The sequence below is a fragment of the Rhea pennata genome, chromosome 1 (genome assembly GCF_028389875.1).
Source record: "Rhea pennata isolate bPtePen1 chromosome 1, bPtePen1.pri, whole genome shotgun sequence".
In the NCBI taxonomy this organism is placed as follows: domain Eukaryota; kingdom Metazoa; phylum Chordata; class Aves; order Rheiformes; family Rheidae; genus Rhea; species Rhea pennata.
The window spans coordinates 8,708,611-8,729,317 of NC_084663.1; positions in this window are offsets into that span (position 1 = coordinate 8,708,611).

Below are 20,707 nucleotides of genomic sequence, written 5' to 3' on the forward strand. Positions count from 1 at the left end.
ATCCGAGACTTCCTGATGCATTGCTCCATAGTTACGATACCGAAAGCTTGAGTAGCTTCCGCCTTTTCACAGGCCCATAGCTGAAATATTTAAATGATCCCATAACTCTGTCCATCGCTAATCTCTACAGCCTTCCCTGGTATATTTTACAGTTGGTGTTGGCCTGAAGGCTTCCCTGTCCAAAGGACTGCAAAGGCATCCCTCCATGATCACTGAACCTCTGCTTGTTTTCTACAGTGCAGAGACTCTGGAAGACCAGAGGTTCCAGGCCTCCAGGGAGCTTGTCTTTGATTTATGGACAGTTGCTGAAGTTAGTTGCTGCTGAAGTTAGTGATGATGATAGTCACTTCCAATTCATGTTAAACAATGCAGCGGTAAAGCATTCCCCTCCCCCTTATTTTTTTATTTTTATTTTTTTTTAGCAATGACTGAATGAAAGAAACCCTAATAGATCTCTGTGGCAAAGATAATGCAAAAGTTGGTTTGAAACATCTGAAGAATTTTCTTCTGAAATGTGACTGTGGATACGAGGACTAGCTATTGTTTGGTTAAAGCCATATGTAAATGTGAACCGAAAATGAATGACCAACAGCAGTCAAGAAAAAAAAGTAGCAAGCTGGAAGGTGATAGGACAAGCACGTTAGTATGGTGCTTAGAAAGCTCTTTAGGCAAAATGCAGACTGGAGTGAAGCTTCAGGCATATAACAGAGAAATAAGACAAAGGATTTATTTGAAGAATGTTGTATTTATGATAAGTGAAGTCAAGTCATTCATCAGATATACTCATCTATCAAGTACATGTTCAAATGGGCAACTGGAAATGGTCCAAAGGAAAACAGCAAGAATAACAAGATTCTAAAAAAAGTGCACAGCTAAAAGAAAAATAGTTTTTTTTTGAGTCAATAGAAGATAAGACTGAGGGGGACATTACATAAATGAATGTTAAAAAGCCCAACAACTTTGCTAAGTAAAAGGCTGGAGTGAAAAGGAAAGTGCTAAACTGCTCCTAATTTCTATGGCAGAGATGACAAGAATAATAATCTTGATTGTAAAGAATGGGATTTAGTTAGATTTTAGGAGATCTGCTACCTGTAAGAACAGTGAAGCAGAGACACATGCTGTTTTAGGAGGCTGTGAAATCTCTATTGTCAGAGATTTTAAGGGAAAGGATCAACAAATTATAGGAAAGGCTTAAAGATAGTTTGTATTATCTTTGGATGGGGAGATGGGTTAGATGTGGTCCTTACTAATGTAATTATCTATGGAACTATGAAAGCTGTGTTCAGGAAAATGGAACATTGTGTACAGTCTTTGAAAATAAAAAACTTGCATCAAGAAGACCTCTTTCTATCCATTTCTTTCCTAATGGATACTACACCCTTTCAGAGTAGATTCTAATTGAGACCTTGTGTCCTTGTCAGGAAATCGTGGGGACTAAGAAACTATTATTCTCTGAAACTGCTCCCTGGACACAGATTTAAAGCATCTAAGTCTAAACAAAGCTATTTGCCTGCTTTATTCTTTAAGACTGGTGAGTGTGCACTAGACAAGCAGGTTAAAGTAATAAGTGGAGTCTTGGCTCCACCTTCTTGCCTGCTGACCAAAGAACAAGGGTCAGTGAAATTTTAGGGTGTAGCAATATCTCTAATGGATAGGTAGGAAACAAAGCATTGCTGGATCACACCACTTCCTGCTGTTACATCTGGATGGTACAATTTATATTTCATCCTTTGCTCAAGACACCTATGTGTCAAGTCACCTTATACATCTAACGACCTGGAGTTACTCCCAGACTAGATCCTGCTTCTCTTCATCTTGAATAATGCAACTGGGAAAGTGTTCATCTGAACTTGATCCTGAAGGCATTAATGTTAACCTTCACCTTTAAGCTTTGTCCTGGATATTGCTTCTGGGAGAAATCTTGACCAAATTGACTGGTGTTAATGAGAAATTTGTAGTCTGTAGAAATCTTGAAAATGACAATAAAACAATAAAAAAGGAAATCAATCTTTTTCTGTTTGTCAAAGGTTCCTAATACTGTTGAAATGCTCATATTTCAGTCTTTCACATATTGCCTGAAACTGTTAAAATAAAATACTTTTTGCTACATTTTGCTTCTCTGTCTTTCACAAATGGTGGTTCTCTTGACCTTCTTTTCCTGTTTTTATTTGCTTAGAGGATCAAAGCTTTTCTGTTTGTTTCTTTTTCTCCTAACCAGCTTCTGGAGTGTTAAAAGCACCACCAGTATACTGAGTTTACATTATAAACAAGTTAAAATTCCCAGTCTATCAGAGCTTTTCTCCTAGGATACCAAGAAAAACAAAGTTCAGCTAAACTGCACAATTAATTTGAGATCACTTCTGAATGAAGAAGAAAAGGTTGTTTTAAGCAGGGCTATTCTCTTTTTGGAGATTTAAAGTCTGCTTCAGAAAGCAAAATTATTATTCTCTGAAAGTTATTTCCCTTTATTTGTATTCTTGGAACTATCCTATTAGATCATCTTCCCTTTCCACTCAAAATCATCTTAATGAATTGACTGTAGGATTAGCCATATGTAAATACAGTCTTATCGACAGCAGCATTGACAAGGAAGTGGATCAAAAAGGACATGGATTGCACATTGCCTTTGCTAGAACAGTAATTGCTTTTGTTGTGCTGTGAAGACCTTGAGACAGACAGCTTATTTGTTGGTTCTGAAGAAAACATTCTTCTGCAAGGTAAATGTATCCTGTAATAATTGTAGAATGAATAAATGTGTGATGGCTGGTTTGGAGGATTTGGCTGAAATAGACTTCACTGCTAATGTACCACTCCTACATAAATGTTTACTACCCTTTTCTCAACTTTTGAGAGCAAAGAGAGTAACCTGATAACTCAATCTAGGCCATCAGTCCTGTGTAGGATGGGTGTACATCTCTGTAAGAAAACACATTGTCTGTTGATCTCATTGTCTGCTATTGTCAAAGCTCTTCAAAGGCTCTGATGGTTGCAAGGAAGACCGTGAACAAACACAGTTATGAGAACCCAAGGGATTACATCAAAAACAGTTTAAGGCTAGATTTGACAAGAGTGTTTTAGCGTATTTTAATAGTATTTGGGAAAAAAAAAGTACTAAGAAGATTCCTATAAGCTTTCTAAATATTCTACTAAAATGTCACTCTCTGGTAGTGTTTTGTGGACAAATATATCAAAAGGAGAAAAAGCAGGTCCGTATTAATTACTATACAAATAATGTGCTGTACAGACTAGCAGTGTAAGATATCTTTTCACACCATTTTTCTGAATTTTAATTTAATATTACCACCGATGCCATGATTTCTCCTTTTTTTTTTTTACAAAAGAAAGATCTAAAATACTGATAATATATTTCTGATAATAGATAAAATCAAGACCTTTCATCTTTTGTATACTGAAAAAATTGGAATGTTTTAAAATGGAACCAAATCTGGTGTCGGCTGACAGAAGAGATTTCCTTTTGATTGAATGAACTAATGTGAATATGCCATTCAAAATCAATGACAAAAAGTCAGAAAGTCTATGGTTATATTCTCATTTTATGAAACTCAACACTCAAATAAATACATAATCTCAATAAAAACTTTGAGGCTTTTTGCAAACTGCCACCTCTTGGCAAAGCCAATTATATTATAAGATAGCATATCAAGTTTTAAACATCTGTGTATATTAAGGTCATTTTTTTGACCTTCGTTAGCCATGTAAGCTGATCCAAATAATGAATTTGGATTAGTAAGAGTGAAGAGGAAGAGGAAGCATTCCAGAACTGAACCATATATAGTTTATTACACAATATCTTTTTCTTTCTCTCTGCCTCCATACTTTTATCTATTTGTTATCTTTGTTCTCATTAAAACACATAGGAACAGTGAGAGGAAAAAAATCATTTCATCTCTCAGGCTGATGTGAGTTCTGGAAATGTTCCATAAGTTTGCAGCATGATTTTTAACAGATCTCTCTCTCTCTGTCTATGAGATTCTTACAGTAGGATAGCCACTTTCAGCTAAGCATCACTATGTATTTATCTCACACCTATGGATACATAATGTTGTATCTTCTCATGCTTTCCTAAGAATTTCTTCACTGGATGATACAATCTTTTTGAATGTATCACAAAATAGCAATAAAAACATAATAATTATAAAATAACATAGAAATTGCCTGACAGAAAGCGCTAGACCGAGGACAGTTCAGCCGAAGTCTTCCCGTGAATGTATACATGTAGAAATAGTCACAAAAGCACAGCTACAAGACTTCCATCAGGAAGATGTTTCTCATACAAGCTGGAGCCAGCATGGATTATAAGGAGTCCTAACCACAGCTGCACTAGATAATAGAGATGACAAGCATTCAGACAGTGTAAACTATATATTCAGACCTTCAAGTGATCAAGAACTGCAGTACATACCCTACACAAGAAAATCAACATCAACAAGGTCTGGGAAAGTCTAGGAGCCTCTACGGCACATGCAGCTTTCTATAGGCTCCTTTTCTCACTAGAGAGGAGGAGGGTATCTAGCATGCAATATCTTTTCTGACAATATTTCTTTCCACAACAAAGGGCTTGAGTTGCCTGACAGCTCCTGCACCATCACTGTCCTGCTGTCAATTGCATGGTGATGTAGCAAGGAGTTATACTTGAATTGCTCATGGTCCCCCAAAAACCCACAGTTGGAGGGAAAAACAAACAAACAAACAAGTAAACAAACAGAATATTGTATCATTTCACTTGTCACTGATGAAAAAGCATTTAGGGGCAGACTTGAAAAGATTTTAGTGTCCATAGAGTGAATACCTGCCTATTGCAAGAAAGTCTCTAGCAATCCATTCCATTTACAAATTAAGCAATTTATTTAGATGTTAAAATGGGAATTGTAAGATTTTTCAAGTCCTTTTGAAATGATGTCCCATTCTGTGCTTCATAGACCAGTGTAATAGCCATTGGTTTGACCACACAGAATTCAATGATCATTACAGACCAAGGATGTTCCTGGATGCTCGATTTGGCATCTGCCTCTGGTTTAGTTGGAAGAGGTTTAAAGAGCCACACCATGCAGTCAGGCAGCCCCTCGACAGCCACATATCTCAGCCAGCCTCTCTGCAGGGCTAATTCTAGGGAAGAGTCCTAGTATTGCCAGATCTCAGACTCAGTAAATTGCCTGCAGGAGTCTCCTTTACAAACTGCAAAATAATGTCTCCGCCAGCCTAACAATGTGTGCTTATGGGCACCAGCCACCACAAACACAGAGAGGCCGCGGCTTTGCAGAGCCCTGGATTAGACTGTTTATGGATCAGCTGTTGGGATACTAACCTGCCAAACGTGGCACTATGGGCAACACAACATAAAAATTGTCCCTGGTTTGAGTGTGGACCCATTCATGGAGCTTTCCACAGGAATGGGAGCTAATGTATGAATCTTATTATATTTCTGTTTGCTCCGCTTTCCATCAGCAATGTCACTTCCTGGGCAAAGGTTTTTCATATTTTTCAAGTTGCCTATTTCATTCTTCCTTTTGTCCTCTCCTCAAGCACCTCTCATTTTCTAGAGAGAAGTCCTGTTTCTTCTCAGCCTCAAACTCTGCTTGCCTTTCTCAGCATCCCTCAAATCTGGTCATTTCTTAAGGAGGTACTCTAACATTTTCATCATTCTTCCCTTGAACATTTTTGTTTTAACACAGTAATTCTCCTAATACAGAAACCTATTGACTTTGTGGTTGCCCATTGTTCTTTTGATTTCCTCCTCCAAGTCTGTGCTTTCTTGGTTCTCCTCTGGACTCAGACTATTTCTCCTTTAACTTCCTAGGAGACTCCATCAAACTGTATTTGCCTCTCTCTACTGCAATAGCTTTGGATTCTACCCAGAACCTATGCATAACCATGAATTTTCTCTCCTTCCACCATGGATATGTCATTTTGTTAATGTGTGGTCACCTGTGGTCACTGTGTCCTGGTATCTTATAAGATTTCTTTGTAGCATAGATTATCAAATTCTCTTACCTTCCTCCTCTCCGCCTAGCTTCTTCATCTTCTCTCTTAACACTTCAAATTACTCTGGAAAAATCAGACTTACGACATTTTGTCTGCTAGTTTGCCCTCACTTCCATCTCTGATCTTGTTTCCTCCCTTGGTCAATATGCTTGAAAGCAATCCTCTGCCTTGCTAAATTTTGCAGTTACCACTTCTGTGACATATGCAATACTATTGCCCTGCTAGTAAGACCACCTGGTAATTTCTAATTTCATTGATTTGAGTTTCTTCTCCATCATCCGTATCTGTTTTCCAGTCTCTTCCACCCATAACTGACTTACCAGCCTACTTACTTTTCTCCCAGCTTTAATGCTCATCTGAATCTCATTATTGCTTTTACACTCCTTTTGTATAAAGCTGTTTTTTCTTCTTTTTACTTTCCCCAGTTTGTCTCCTGCAGCTCTTTCTATTTTCCTCAAACCCTTTGTTGTCTTCATGAGTTTATTTTTTTTCCCTATTCCCCTTTCTATGGAGCATTTCAGGGTCTCACAGCATCTGTCAAAAGTCTACCTGGGTTGCCATTTCATTCATGAAATGTTCATAACTCTTTTCCTCTTCAAACACCTTGCTTGATGCATATTCCATATAGTTTATGTAGTATATATAGTGCTTTGGACATACTGGGAAAGTGACTTTCACAGTCAAGGTCATCGATGCTGTCAAGGTCAAGCCAAATGCTAGGCTTTAAGGCACTCTGAAGGAAGTCTGCCTTGCTAGTTGAGATTAAGACCGTGCCTTTGCATGTGAATAAATTGGCTCTTAGCAGTCTTGGAAAAGCTGCTACACTACTACATAGGTTTTTGATACAATCTATTGATTTACACCAGGAGCCCATAAGTTTCTGTATAAGTAGTACAGTTGCGAACTACAGAAATGCTCTTATAGTCTCAGCATAGCTGTGAACAATAGCATAGGAATAGTTCCAACTACATAATTTAGTATTTGATAGGACCAATATGGAAATAAAAGCAATAAAATTTTACAGCCTCTTTTGGTGTAATTCGGTATAGCTCTAGTAAATTCTCTTCTCTTTGACTTTAATAGGTTCATAATGATCTACTTCAGATAAAAATTTGCTGCATTGTTTTAGAAGGACATCTAGAAATGTGATAGCATTTTCTTTGCAGTATTTTTGAAATACTGAACATCCCTGGCATAAAATGCTGGAAAACCTTGTAGAGCAATAGTTAAGACAACAAATTCTTTCAGTTACCCACTGGATTCTAGGCTTACCTGCACAGGCACCAATAGTATTTTTCTGAAACAGTTAAAACACTTCTAACAACAAGCAGTTTTTCGGTCCCTCTGGAAATAAGTCCGACAATTGCACTGATGCTGTTCCCAGACATCATTGTGCCCATGAGAAATTCCTATTTCTTTGACATTTTACATCTGCTATTAAAACAAACTCATGATTTTCAAGCCAATCTAAATTTCCATAAGGTGAAATGTGTCCCAGATTTTTCCACCAGTTTTGGGATAGACTATCACAGTGAACGTTGTCCTTGCTAAGCTCATGGCCAGGAACAGGTGCAGAGATTTAACAAGACTGTACTAGCCGAAGGTTGCAATCCTTCCTTACCACAAAAGATGCTGGGCATCCTTCCCACGTCGCTGTGCTTTTGACCATCCAGTGCTATGTGCAGGGGCAGGCTGGACGACAAGCCTTCTGTGGATGCCCCTCCATTGCAAATGCAAGCCACACAGGGGTTAAACCATAAACTCTCTGTATTTAGCAGTGCTAGGGTGCTGAGTAAGAAGACAATTTTGTCTTTAACTCTCTTACGCAGACTAAGTTTGGACTGCTTAGGAAAAAATATCGTGTTGAAACCAGCAGTTAATTTTATATCAATGAGTTGAAAGAAAAGCTGGTCAATATTATATAATCTTCTTCAACAGAGTTTATGTGGCTTACCATACTTATATGTTTTCTCACACAAGCAGTCATACTGTCCAATCTTGGAGTGTGTCAAACATCACTGTGTTGTTGAGCAGCATCCTGACAGCAATAGCAGGCCTACCGTTTTGTTAACCAGAACAATTCATACTAACTGATCAATAACTGTTATATGACAGATTTGAAAAGACAAGGTGCAAAAATCCTGATAAATACATTTTATAGGGCTTGGAAAACAGCTTAAAAAAACTGAATAGAAAGTGGAGACTCATAGGCAGGTCCTTGTGCCCTGTAGCATGCTGTGTGGCCCTACTGGGTTCACTTAGATTGATAAAAAAAACTAGTCTACTGGGTTTAAAGGAAAAATTGCAAACTGACCCTGGTATAGGTGACATTAGAACAAGGTCCTTAGTTCTTACAGTATTCTATATGGGATTCCGTGAGTTTCACAATAATTTACACTCCACAGGACACTTCCAGGGGAGCATTGTATTTGCACAAAACATCTGTATAGCTCTTTCTTTAAATGCCAGCATGTCTCCTTAAACCTTCTTTGTTTCTAAATTAAGCTCCATTTATGCAATGCAGACCACTGAACTGAATGATACCACTTTTTCCTCGCATATTTTTTTTTTTCATTTGGCTTTCCAGTCTGATTTACTAATGTGCTTCGTCTGACTTATAATTAAGTATAAAAATCTAAGTGGGTCCAGAAAGATACTTTACCCCGTCTCTTGCTTTGGATTCACCCTTTTAATGAGAAGATTAGAATTTTACTCTTAGACAAGGTGTTAACATTTGCCTTAAAAACTTTACTTGCAGAAGCTAATAAGTAGGTCATCAGCACAAGTCACCCAGACAAAGAACAACAGCAATTAAAAAAACATCTCAGCTCTGGGACAAAATTCTTGGTATAATATACTTCATGCTAATAGTAATTTGCTTATTTTTAAGTTATAGAGCAGTAGAGCAATGGTGTATTTTCTATTATAAAGCTTTTTAAATTCTCCCATACACAGCAGGACTCTGAAAATACTGAGAGAAGTGCATTCTTTTTAAAATCAACAAACAAAATATCCACAAAAATTAAAATGTTATTTTTTTTAGCAGAGGATGAATTAGTGTCCATTATCTTTCACAGTAATCAGTTTGTAAAGAAGGTTTTACATGTATTATTCTAAAGGATGAGTAGAAACATTACAAGAGAACAGTTTTTCTGTTACCCTGAATGTGAATAACATGCCTCAATGTGTAATTTTTCCAAATGTAGCCAGGGAAATAACATTTTCTTGCAACAATTGCATTCACCAACATAAACAACAACAGAATAAGCCATTACAATTTAAGTGTGTTTGAAGAAAATGCTAAACAAAGTATAATCATTTTCCTAAAATATGCATTTAATCAGGTGGGCTATGTGCTTTTCAGTGTGTTTTCATGCATACTCAATCAACCTGAGACATATACTTATGCAAGCTGAAATAGGTCCCAAGCTGTTCTGTTTCACAGTCGTCTGATGGAGATTTTTTAAAACTTGAATTAATTATTTAAAAAAATGCTCTAAAATCATCTTCAGCAGGTGGCACAAACTGAGAAAAAGCCAAAGAACTTAGAAACTAGCAGCAAATCCTTTGCTCAGTTCAATGCAGTGTCAATGAGATGCCAAATTTTCAAGAATTTCTTGTTTTTCAACAAGATTGCTGAACTGTAGGGGTGGATGTATGTGCAAAATGATGCACTGAAGCACCATGATAACTTAGGGGAAAAGGTCCCCCAAATCCCCCCTAAACACTATCTACACACATGAATAAAGATGCACTTTCTCACACCCACATGTGTTTCTCGGCAGATATATGTGCCTGACATATACAGAGATTAAAGATATGTACCCCCACACCCTTTTAGGTCTACACATAGAGTTAGATAAACACTGCCTAGGAATAAACGCTCACTCCTGCAAACCTACACGTATACACAGCTATGTGCACCCAAGTACAGAGGGCATAGGTATACACACACACGCACACACACAGAGCAGCCTAGGAATGTGTGGTGGACACATGCACATGCATCTCTAGAAGCACTCTCCCGTATCTGGATGCATACTCACATGGATAAACAGATACACAGGCATATGTGAGGGAGAGTTTATACTGACTCTGTCATCCCTGCTCATTTCTCCTTTCCTTTTGAAGCTTTCCGATCTTAGCACCCTGGGATCAGCCAGGTCCCTGTGGAGGAGATTCCTCAGAAGGAGCAAAGCCCTTAAAGGGTTTCTGAGGTTTTCTCCCTTTCCCCTCTCTCTCCCAGCAGCAGCTCCAGGGAAAGGAGCTGGGTACCCAGCACTCATCTCCCTTGGCGCTTTGCACCCTGGCTTAAGGAAGGGTATAGGACAGCATGCTGCACATATCCTCCTCTTGCCCCCAGAGTCTGCCTCTGTGGGAGCTGGAACCTCTGGGCAACACCTGGATGCAGCTGCTTTGACCTCAGCAAGCCAGTCCCTTGTGCCACCTCCCCCTCTCCAGTGGCAGAGCAGCAGGGTCCCCCTGCACCCTTCCTGCCCTCTGCAGGGGTGAGTGCCCTTGCCAACCTCCGTCACCTTCCCTTCGCTCCTGGCTGAGCAATTGTGTCTCCCACCAGCTTCCCTCTTTGCAAACCGCCTCCCTAAACTTTTTCCCCGGCTACACAGCCTGCAGCCCCTTGGGCAGCGGCAGCCTCTCATCTGACAGGATGTGGGATGCAAGGACCGGGAGGTGGAGAGTGAGATGCAGGGATTAAGATGCAGGGACTGAGATATGGGTGTGGGATGCAGAGACCTGGGATGCGGGGACTGGGATGCAGAGGCTCACAATGCAGGAGCTCATGCTGCAGGGACTCAGGATGTGGGATGCAGAGAGGAGGGTGCGGGGTGCTGGTGCTCAGCTCCTTACCGTGCAGTGAAGATAAGTCCCGACGAGCCTCTCCGGCTGCTCCTGGGCATTGCGGGCCACCCGATGGGCTTGTTAAGCATCCACTGGAGAGTCTTGCCCCCCAAACTTGTGTGAGCTGCTTCCTCTGGGAAGAGTCACGCTCTCCTCCCCCTCCCGCCTTGGACTGGATCCCGATGGAAAGTCATCAAGGCCTCCTAAGCGGTCAGGGTACGGCTGGGGAGGGAGGAGGAGGAGAGAGGGGTAACGGGAGGGAGAAGCTGCGGTCGTCAACTAATCATCCACTTCCTTCCCCTCTCTCCCGGAGCAGCCGCTTCCCGTTCATCCGAGCAACTTTGGCTCTCCTCGGGCAGGCAGCGCCGGGCGCCGCCGCTCCTAACCGGGCTTCCCTCTCGCCCCCCGGCATCTTTCACGCTCTCCTCTCCTTTCCGAGCCAAGGGGGTAGGGGCAAAGCCTTAAATTAGGAGGCGACCTAGAGATGCAAACAAACGAAGCCTTAAACGAAGCTTTGACACCTGGAGCGGCGGGGACCAGGGGGCCGAGCGGCGCCGCCAGCGGAGCGCGCTGCGGCCCGCGGAGGCTGCCCCGCGCTCCTCCCCGGCGCTTGTGCACCGATCGCTCCCCGAGCGCTAACTTCGCAGCCGGCTGGCGGGGCTCTGCCGGGCGCCCCGCGGCCCCGGCCCCGGCGCGGGTGCGGGTGCGGGTGCGCGGCGCGCCGCTCCGCGCCGCCGTTTAACCGCGCCGCGGCGCGGGCAGGGGCGCAGCCCGCGCCGGGGGCCGCCGCGCCGCCGTCGCCTGGCAACGCCGCATCCCTGCCCCGCGCAGCCCTCTCGCCGCGCCCCCATTGGACGGCGCCGCGCCGGGGCGCGCCCCCATTGGACGGCGCCGCGCCGCGCCGCGCCGCGCCGAGGATGCTCGGGCAGCGCGCTCTGCCGCGGCGGCTCCTCACCCCCCCCGCAGCTCCGAGCGGGCGGGAGCCCGAGAGCGACCGCGCCGCATGCCGAGGCGCTCAGCCCGCTCCACCGCCCTCCTTCCCTCTTCTCCCTGCCTGCTTGCATCGGCTCTACGTCTCCTGGAAATAAAATCACATATATAACGAGTACTTACATTCATATATATGTATTTATAGGTATATATACTAAGTATAGACTCTCTATACACTGTATATCATACAAAGAATATAAACATACAGTTTATATATACTATATATAATATATATTGTATATAGACTATATATTACATATTAGATATACACACATATATAGACTACACGCACATGTATATATGAATATGTATATGTATATAAAATACACATATATATTTATATATGTATATATCTAAATATATGTATCCTGTGTATTCCAGCTGTCTGTATTCTATGTATTCTAACTCTCTCATAGGTGAAGAGAGAAGAAAAATAGTTACCAGGGAAGGATGTGGCAGAGCGCAGATGCAAAAGGAAAAAGAAAGCTGCATTTTGTGCTATACGTATTTGAAAATCAAAGGTTTGGAGACATGGCAAATGTATATGTTGAGACAGTTTCCACTTCTGAAGCTCCACCGTGTTAGCAGAAGCTCGTGGTCCTAAAGAGGGAACGTAACATCATGAGGCGAGTGTGCTGTGTTGGAGTAGCGAGGGTAGATGTGTTGACTTCAGAAAGAGTGAATTTGAACAGTGCTGCATGGGGCATCGCTGGCACCACACGTGGCTTCATTGCTCATTCTCTGCTGTGGGGGACGGCGAGTAACAGCTGCTTCCTGGTGGTGAAGCGTAGTGCAGAGAGGGTGTCCGAGAAATCGGAACACTTTCCTCTCCATTGCAGTCTGAGTGGGATGCTTTGTGAATTTCTCACCTCTGCCTGTTTAGCAGGGAGAAAACCATTACTGATTTCCCCCCCCGTCCAGACTTGCTCCAGCCTCGCTCCCCATCTGTCTGCCATAGGCATTTGAGTAAAGCAAAAAAAGAGGCACTGCCATCAAAAGCTGCAATCCAGGAACTCGCAGGGAGCCACTACTGTTCCAAGCAGCCCAGTTCCAGTGAGGAATTAAGTCAATTCAAAATAAAATGAAATAAAAAACCTCTTTCTCTGCTCTTTAATATTTAATGTTAAGTTATTTAACATCTGCTTACTTTTGTGATCTAGCTGTTGCATTGAAGCTACTTGGCTAATTTTATAGAACTTTGCTTTTGGAAGCCAAGGACGTTTGCTAGGATGTACATATTAAATTATTTCATCAAGGACTTCAAAATGAAGCAGGGGACAAATCGAAGGAGTCTTGTTCCTCTCAGAGTTTCACTAGTATATGTTGGATTAAAACGTAAATGAAGCGACACAGTGACATCAAGGTAAATTGAAATGAGCAAAAGAAAATCAGTCCCCTGTCATTTACATCATAGCACAGTGTGACAGACAAGCCTGGTGTATCTTTTTTTCAGACTCTTGAAGGCTGGTTGTCAGAAAAGTTCAGTGGAAAGGAGGCTCTGGTTCTGCACTGCCTTGCACACAGTAGTCATGGAGCAAAGTGAGTGTGAAGGTAACTTTTTGGTTTGGTAGGATGCAAAACCTACTGTGTATGAAATTGGTCACCACAGGTACCAAGTGAAATTCGTTTGGCTTAGACATATTGCATGATTTGCAGCAGGGAACTTAGGGACAAGGAGGTGATGCCACCACTCACGCCTTTGTTCCGAGAAGCTCTTTGCACTGATGGCTCAATCTTTTTTCCATGCCTGCTGCTTTGCAAGCTCTGATAAAGCCCCCTAACACTGCTACCACTTGCTTTTATACCAGATTTAGGGCTGTTGAGAAGCACAGAAGCAAATCTACTGTGCTGACCAAGCTGTTAATCATGACGCAAAAGTGTCAGTCCCACATTCCTCCTCAGCTGGTTCTCCTGCATGAAGGGATCATGTTTTATTGCTGAGAAAACTTATCCCAGCCATTGCTCCAGTGAAGCTGGAGCTGCCTTAATGCGCTCTTTCAGTGTTCCTCCGATATCTTTTGTCTTGTTGGATCACTGGGACAGGGCCTATTATTTTTCTTCTGTATTTATAAATCCCCTAGCACAAGAAGGTACTAGATAAGGTCCACACATATGGCAACTTGGCATCCTGAAAATTAGGAATATTTTCACTATTAAGAAATAATAGCTCGATTAGTCCATTATATTGCATATTCCTCTGCCTGCAATGAGGATGTGGGAACTTTCAGTTTTCAGAGAAGCTTAGTTTAGAAAAGGACATCAAAACGGGATTCAGGAGATCTTATCTCAGTTTATGATTGTGGCAAAACCATCATATTTTTGTAGAAAAAATAACTGCCTCCATTCTCCCAGGATGTGTTATGAAGATGCAGTCGCATATGGAGCACATCGTTCAGACGTTCGTATGCTGAGAGCCATGGGAGGACACAGCGGTGTGGCCTGTGTTCAGATATTTTCACGGTTAGGTACAGCAATCAGACAGTATATGTTCTGCCAAGGCATAGCTTTGAGAAAATTGCCAATAGGCCTCAAAGTCTTTGATATACATCCAGAGAAATAAATATTAATATGAAATTTATTTATTTATTTATTTGTTCGTTTAGTCATTTATTTTCTGTCTCTAACATGAAGAAGTAAAAGTAAAACTGAAAGGTTTTGAAATGGGACTATTTTACTTTATATGAATTATCCTTTAGTGAAATAATGGATATAGCTATTTAAGAGGTAGACTCCTTTCAAACTGAATTCCACACCACATCAAGCTGAATTCACAGGAACCTTTGATGAGCAGAAGAATGTGCTTTTGTAAAATTCCTAAATGTGATAAATTTACAGAGTTAATCACAAATAAACAGGTGCTTATCTTTTTCTTACGTGGTTTTTAGAACAGCCTTTGTACACATAAAACTTTCCAATTTTACATTTAGTGGAAAGATACTGTTGCAAAAGATCACTTTGTAGGGTTGCTTAACTTGCTATTAGCAGTTCCTTAGAGACACACTCAAGTTATTTGCAGATTGGAGCCTAAAGCAATGTTTTAGAAAAACTGCAAGTATGCATGTGCATTCAATGAGTGATATATGGATTGGACCCAGCTTACTTGAATAATTCATGAGGCCTACGACCTTTTATCCCTTCCTGGGGACCTCACAGAAGTGGAGAGGGAATAAGGGTGTGAGGTAATGAATTGTTTTGGCAAATTGCTCCTTGCCACTTGGATTCCTACAACTTTGAAGCTGCTTCCTTCATGTGTGACTAGACGTAATCCCAAACTGAGTTCAATTGTTTGGAGCTGATGCTAATGGCTTGATCAACACCAAGATCAAACCTGGCTTGGTTCAGTTGTTTGAGGCACATATCACCAGCACCTGGAAATGCCATCATGTTCTTCTTCTGAGATCATGGGATGATCAATAACAATCTGCCAATCTCAGGGTGTAAAACACTGTTTTGATGGAACAGAAGTGCTATTCCCCCACTTTGGGGTACTCACTGTGGTGCAGATGTATCTTCATATCACTGTGGCTGTAGTAGGCCCCATCAGTGGTACGGAAATGCAAAGGCAGCAAGTTCATGGTGGCTGATATGGAGACCTACAAAGCACTACACTGCTTTTGTGAGGACTCGTTGCTACTTGGCAATGTTTGGTGACACTGACATATTCCAAAGGAGCAGTCTAGCGGTATAGGGCTTTCAGAGGGGCATATATCCCACCTAGTAAATCCTAGAGGAGATCCACAGCTATGAAAAGCTGAAGGGATATCCTTCTATCATACTCAAGGGCCTCACAGATCATCATAGATATCTGAGCATTGTACAGAGATATCCGGTGGATAGTCAATAAATACTTTCACTTAGCAAGTAAGTACTTGCACTTAACAATAGTGATGGCTGATTAACTTCATCATGAAGCTCATTGTCTAAATGTAATGCCTCCTTTTCTTATTGTTAAGTGGTTTGGAGGAGATTTTGTGTCAACATGTACAGTGTGAAAAGCACCCATGTCCATTGTTACTAATAGTGGTTACCCTCATATGGTTAATTAGCTTAACACCTACGGGTACTTCAGCTACCTTGTTATTTACTTTCAAATGTCCAAGGATGACTCTTTCAGCTGACTTGAGGGATATCAGCCTGTCATCAACATGGAGAATATGGTCAAGATTACCATGATGCGCTCAGCCAGCTCTCAGGCAGCATGTACCCTTCATCCAGAAGGGCTGGGGAAGCTCTGATAACAAGGCCTCAACCTGATAGCAACCTGGGCTTTATTCAGCATGGCACATGATGGAAGGCTGTGTTCAACACTATCTGTGCATACAGCAGTATCCTCCCCTCTTCCTCCATCTCCCATGACAGTCAATACCTCTACCAACCCACTGCCCAGCGTCCTCTTTCTCCAGTCAGCTTTCCCATTTCTTTTAAACAATTTCCCTCTGTTTCTCCCACCTTTTCCCCTTCTGCTTTTTAGACAGTTGGCCTCATTTTTCTTCTTCCAGTGAGCAGATTCTGGCTCATGCCTGTTTGCCCTGTGTCCAGCTAGCCACAAGATTTTCTTGTTGCTCCTCAGCAAAGAGACCTCCTTCCATGCAAATAAGTGGTAACTGCTGTTCATCTTCATCAGATGCAGCAGAAGAAAAGGTCTGACAGAATTAGCTGCTGTCTTTCCACCTCTGCTTCCTGCTCAGAAAACATATTTGCCAGGGTCACATGTGACACTCATCTGCCATACATGCGGGTCTCCTTCAAAAAGCGACTTGAACTGGTAAGGCTCCCATCAGGTCCCTGCCGCACACATAAACACACACACTCCACTTGCACCCCACTGTTCTTCCCTAGCCAAAATCCTGCTGCAGTTTATACAGGTGCAGGGACAAGGTGAGAAGAGCTCTGGCTCTACCTGATGTATGCTTGGCACCTGCAGCATACTTCAAACCACCTCAAATTTCCATTGATCATTACTCTGGAGCAACCTTCCATTGCAAACCTACATCTTCTCCCTCCACCTTCCCCTAAACTTGTGATTTGCATCCAGGCACACCTTGAATATCTCCAGAGAAGGAGACATTTCAGAGTGAACCTGTCCTGTGAGAGCAGACTAGCCTTCCTCAGAATGAGCAGAGGTCTTCGTCATCAGGGGACAGGGCATAATAACACATAATTTAAATTAATGCAGATAGATCACCTCATTCTACAAAATCCTGACTGCTATATGTTTGTTTTCGACCATGTGGATAATGGGATATGAGATACTGGCATCATGTAACATATAATTAAGGTTAAACTACTTTTACTTTTCTGTGCATTATTACTTTCTTTATTAGTATTCGAGACATTACTAATTTGGCTTCTCCAAGCTACTGCCTCCAGCACCTCAAAATCCACTCACAATGTATCTTCTCTTCTGAAACATTTTTCCTTCCCCCATCTCTCTTTGGTAGGAATTACTGCATTTACGTATTATGTTTAAGGTGCTTAGAAATTATTGACAAGTTTGCTTTGCCCCTTGGGGGCTGTGTGACGTAGTCAAGCTGTGAACCACTTAAAGCATCGACTGGCTGATACAAGGGATTGTTTGTGACTCTGAATTAGGGTATGGGCCAAAAGACGTAGCACACTGCTGTCGGGGACTGTGGCACATAGATCCATTTCCTTTATTATCCTATCATATCTATGACCTACCACATATGGAGCAAGGCAAAAGAGCTCCATTTTCCCATTAGCTCAGGATATTGGCTTCCTATGAAATAAATACACTCACAGCCCCTATGCCACTGCTTTGCAAGCCTGAAAACCCTGTTTTTGTTATGTCAGTGAGTGTATTTCAGACTCCCTTCACACTGAGAATCCATCTGGATATACTACTGTCTAAATATCCAGCTGAGATTTTACTTTGCCCCTAGTTAAAAATGAATGGCTAAATTTATAAACAGGAAGCTTATTGTGTTTGTCTGCTGAAAGATATTCTGGATTTTTATCTTGGCTGGGATTTTTGTTGTTGTTGTTTTCTTTTTCCCAAACATTTAATTTCCCTAGCACTCTTGAAAGGAACTGCTAGTCTGGAGTTAGAAAGCTGAAGTAAAAAAACCAAAGTTCCTAGAAATGAGATGATGGGGTGGAGGTGGGAGGTGGAAGACAGTCACAGGCTAAGGATCTGGACCATCCTTTAGCAAAGACATAACATTTGCCAATAAGAAAGGCATACCTGAGCTTGGAAAATGGATACCAGTGCAAAACATAATTGAACAGATGGTGATGAAAATAACACTCAGGTTGTTTTAAAGCTTTTTTTCTGAATAGCTTTTTTCTTTTTTTTTCCAGAATGTTGTTGTCCCCTCTAATTTAAGAAAAGAGAGGAAATGCAGGAGAACTGAGAAAGCTGTATGTTCTTATTCAGCTGATTCTATTTGAATTGCACACCAGTAAATGTGGTTATGAGAATAACTTAAGGTTCCAAGGCAATCCAAATTTAGGAAATATGAGAATTAACGCTGACAGTGGAATCTTACTTCAGCTCCCTTGAGCACGTTCATGTTGATACACTCTTTAATTGGTTTAACACTGTATTTTTTTTTCTTTTTCAGAGAATCCTGGCACATTCAGCACACTAAAGAAATAGGGTTTGCTTGGCCAATAGTTTGAGTTCTCTGCATTGCTCAGTGACTCTGCCTTGTGTACTGAACACTATTCACACTTTGCTTTACAGAAAGAATGACCAATTTCTTCAGTAAAACATTCACATGCTTTGTAAATCTTTTATTTTTATTTTTTTTTCATTTAATTTTACAACATTCCAGTGAGACAAGGGCTAGTGTTCTAGATTTCCATTTCACAGATGAGAAAAGAGGTACATAGACATTAAAACCAAAAATGCTTGTGTTCGATTTTTCACATTTAGGAGATATTCATGTTCTGAATAGTTCACATCATACCTTGAAATGATAGCCATTGCTCATCTTATTTTAAGTCTGTGCTTCCTGGGTTCTACAGTTTGGTTGGGAGAACATTATATTTTTTCCTAGTCTCAATCTGATAAATGACTAAACTTTTTGTCTTAAACTTTGTACACAGAGACAGATAGCCAACATAGAAAAGTCCAGCCCAATAACTAAATTTTGGCAAAGCTATAAGCTGCTCTAATGAGATTCATGGTGGAAAAAGTTCAGCAATTAGAATACCACTTGATATTAATACTTGGAGTTCGGTATTAAATTATGAAGATAATTTATTTTAAAACACTGATTAAAGTCAGCAGTGTAATGATCATACTTGATCCAAAGTTTATTGATACCATCCTTGACCCTGCAACAGCAATTTCATGAGGTTGGTAACGTACCGGGGGGACAGGAGACTTTTTCTTTAGGTCATGTCTATCTCTTATATACTCACTGAGAGGTACACATTATTTTTTAAACTTCTAAAGAATACATTTATATATGTCTTTCATTCCTGCTTCCCAAATAAGGGAAGTCAGGTGCCAGAAATGCTGGGCTTTGCTCAGACTTCTTATTAGAGGGGGCTGCCAGAGGGTGGCAGCCATAAGGCCCAGACCATGCACCAATGCTAGGTGGTCTGATTCTGGATTTATGTCATTAATTCCATTTACACAGTCCCATTTTCCATCCAGTGGCTTAATGAAGGAGAGAAACTTAATTTACTAAGAAATAAATGATAGTCAACAATATCATTGCCTCTATCTGTGGTAACTGTAGCATGTCCTCATCTCAGCTAGTTTAATATTAAAGTGTGCTCCAAAAGCACACTTTGGGACTTTGGGCTATTGATTGGGGTAGAAGAATTCTGGAAGGGAGAGGAAAAGCAAAGTGATAAAATCCCTAAATAGCAGGTCTTAAATGGATAATACTCTGATATCTTCCTTATAGCTATCTTATAGCTACCTTGAAGTGGCATCTCTCGGGTGACAGTTATCAGAGCCTGGCCTGGGGACAAAGATAAAATCGTAAGAACAGTATTATGGGATCATACCAAATATCCACTCATGACAGTATTTCCTGTCTAACCATGCCCAGTAGCATGTATCATCATTAAAAAAACATAAAGACTGGACAAAACAGAAAAATCTTCCCTCAATACACTGCTTCCGGCTTCCAGTGACATGTACTTTAGGGATTTAATCTTCTGTGGGTCCCATTATTCTGTTTGGCTTTACGAGATCATGCTACAGGGAATTCCATCACTGAATTAGGTACTGTGTGAAAAGCATTGGCATTTTTGTGCTTTAAGCCTATGTCAATGAGAGCCCTGATTTCCTGTACTATGAGAAATTTGGAATGGTTTGTCCCTCTTCATCCTCTTCACACTGTTCATGGCTTTATGGACGTTTGTCATACCCTGCCTCTGCACAAAAGCCAAAAATTCTAGCCTGCTTAGTTTATCTTTGTCATTATTTGCTTCTGATCACATTTTTGCCCTTCTTAGTATCTCTTTTTAGCTTCACAGTACCTTTTTCTGAAATGGGAAGACCACCATTTGCAGGCTTCAAGGTGTGGGAGAAATACTTATTATTACAGTGTCATAACGATGATTTTTTTTTCTTGCCATTCCTTCTTAATAATTCCTAAGTTTTTCTTTTTGTCATTTTGACAGCTGAGCTGGCATTTTCAGAGAACTGTCCTGAGTGATAATAGTTAATTTAGGGCCACTGTATTGCACACATAGCAGAAGTTATCTTTTTTTCTCGTGTTTAGTGCTTTACATTCATTGACAGTGACCTTCATCTGCAAATTTTTTGTCCAGGCAATCAATATTGTGAGATCCTTTTACGACTTGGGGCTGCTAGGTTTTTTTTACTATTCTGAATAGCTATGTATATGAGCAACAGTGTCATCTCTCATAA